The sequence below is a fragment of the Podarcis tiliguerta genome, assembly GCF_965153285.1.
Source record: "Podarcis tiliguerta genome assembly, chromosome: 1".
NCBI lineage: Eukaryota > Metazoa > Chordata > Lepidosauria > Squamata > Lacertidae > Podarcis > Podarcis tiliguerta.
Genome location: NC_139534.1, coordinates 114056612 through 114059563, shown reverse-complemented (window position 1 = coordinate 114059563; position 2952 = coordinate 114056612).

Here is a 2952-nt window from a genome sequence, read left to right as displayed (position 1 = left end):
TAGATGAATTAATTTGCTTTCCAGTTTTATATACTCTGAGGAGGTCACATAGACATGGACTTTCACCAATAAGAATTCTAGGTTTCTCTGAGTAAATGAGATTAGCCATTAAGTAGATAAGGTTGTATAATCAAGAAATGAACTTCTCTGAACTTCAGTCTGTATCCTTTTTCTTCATTGATTAGTAAGGCAATGATAACGGCATTACTGCACACAAGGTCTAAGTTTCTTTGCCAGAGCAACTGGTGAGGTGGTAAAGCCTCTGCCTTACAAGCACATGGTCCCAGGTTCAAGACCCGTTATCTCTTGATAGGGGCCTGAAGAGCCCTGTGACTCGGGATAAGCCAGCTTCTTACATTCCTGTGTCAGGGCAAGGCACCATGATCTGATTATTATAAAGGCAGTACAGTGGTACCTCGGGTTAAGTACTTAATTCGTTCTGGAGGTCCGTTCTTAACCTGGAGGGACGCAGGGGTACACATACCCCTAAACATTTTGTGAGTCTAACGGGAGAAGAAACTAAAAAAATTAAAATATTTAATTTCTCCTCAGCGTGGTGAATCGGCAGTTCCGTTGCTACCCCTAATGGCAGCCTTTGGTCCATTTACTGCATTTATTTTTCCAATTTGAACCATAAAATGCTGATTTAAATGAGTTAAAATGAGAGTACACCTATACTATACTGAACAGAAATCGCACGGCAGTGGCGAGAGGCCCCATTAGGTAAAGTGGTACCTCAGGTTAAGAACAGTTTCAGGTTAAGAACGGACCTCCATAACGAATTAAGTTCTTAACCCGAGGTACCACTGTATATTGAATTCTTCCCTGCTTTGCACCATAAGGTCCCATGGCACGTTACAGCAATCTAAAATATCAATATTAAGCAGTATAGTGTAAGTGTACTCTCATTTTGACTCAAAAAAATCACCATTTTATAGTTCAAATCGCAAAAAATAAATGCTGTAAATGGACCAAAGGCTGCCATCAGGGGTAGCAATGGAACTGCCACTTCACTACGCTGTGAAGAAATTAAATATTTTAATTTTTTTAGTTTCTTCTCCTGTTAGATTCACAAAATGTTTAGGGGTATGCGTACCCCTGCGTCCCTCCAGAAAAAGCACTGTACAGTGGTACTGTTAAGTTGTGGGCGAACATGTCAGACGACACAGTGATTCTTTAAACAGCTCTTCTTTATTCAGATGCCAGAACAGAACTAGGCTGAGGAGCTCAGTCAGCCTGCTTATATAGAGCTCCAGAACAATGCAACTGTTGCCATTTTCTAAAACTATCCAATCACTGAAAGTCACATTTTGATCCTTCATTTGCATACAAAACTATCCAATCACTGAACGTCACTTTTTGATCCTTCATTTGCATAACTATCTACAGTATCCTCCTGCTGGCCCAGGGTGAGAACTTCAGTACATAACAGGTACCTTGGGTTACAGACGCTTCAGGTTACAGATTCCGCTAACCCAGAAATATTACCTCGGGTTAAGAAGTTTGCTTCAGGATGAGAACAGAAATCGTGCTCCAGTGGTGCGGCAGCAACAGGAGGCCCCATTAGCTAAAGTGATGCTTCAGGTTATGAACAGTTTCAGGTTAAGAACGGACCTACAGAACGAATTAAGTACTTAACCTGAGGTACCACTGTACATTATTAATAATACTAATACTATGTTGTTGTTGTTACCACCCATTCTGCATCTGAGGAAGTATGCCCTAGCAAATCTTACTCCCTTTACAAATTGCCACAGATCTCTTTTTTTTATATACAACTTAGATAAAAAGAAGCAATGGCAAACTGCTTAAAAGTGTGGGCATGGGAGAGGGTTTTCGCCAGCGAATATAAGCTTGTTCAGTGGGGCAGTTTGAGACAAAATACGACACTTTAATCCTGTGTGGACATGGTCTGTAAATGTCTGTAAATTCTGGATTGCTTGCATTGTTACATCATAAGCAGCAGGCCATCCTTAGATTAGATGTGTCAGGGGAATTGGTAGTGAAAGTACAGGTTTGCCACTGATAATACAAACAAATACAAATGCTGTGGGATGGGGGGGATTAAGGGCAATTGGGGCTAGGGAGGAATACAGAGGTTTGGGGGCATGTGAGGAAGGGGGAGGATGCGTAGGGGAGGTGGGGAGACAGGGGGCTGTTTGATTTTGTTGTAAAATTCCAAAAATAAATAACAAAAAGTTGTTTGCATTGCTAATTAAAAGTAAAAGGTGGTGTTTCTGCTGCCTGGATGTCATTTGCTAAAACCAAACGTGTTTTAAAAGTTGAACCTATAAAGCAGAAATACGCACCACTGTGTTCAATGCTGCTTACTCCCAACCATGCACAGAACTGCAGTCATGTGCCATAAATTTAATCATGAGATTTTATTAGTAATTTGTTTTAAATGTCTGTGTTTTAAAGGTGGAGGGATTTTTTAAAGCAATGTGTTAGAAAAGCAAAATATTAAATCCTGGTGGCCTGACTCTGGATTTCATTATGGAGCTGTCATTGATGCACTACACAGTTAGAGTGACTAGTGGGGTGCCACAGGGTTCTGTCTTGGGCCCGGTCATATTCAACATCTTTATCAACGACTTGGATGATGGACTCAAGGGCATCCTGATCAAATTTGCAGATGACACCAAACTGGGAGGGGTGGCTAACACCCCAGAGGACAGGATCACACTTCAAAACGACCTTGACAGATTAGAGAACTGGGCCAAAACAAACAAGATGAATTTTAACAGGGAGAAATGTAAAGTATTGCACTTGGGCAAAAAAAATGAGAGGCACAAATACAAGATGGGTGACACCTGGCTTGAGAGCAGTACATGTGAAAAGGATCTAGGAGTCTTGGTTGACCACAAACTTGACATGAGCCAACAGTGCGACGCGGCAGCTAAAAAAGCCAATGCAATTCTGGGCTGCATCAATAGGAGTATAGCATCTAGA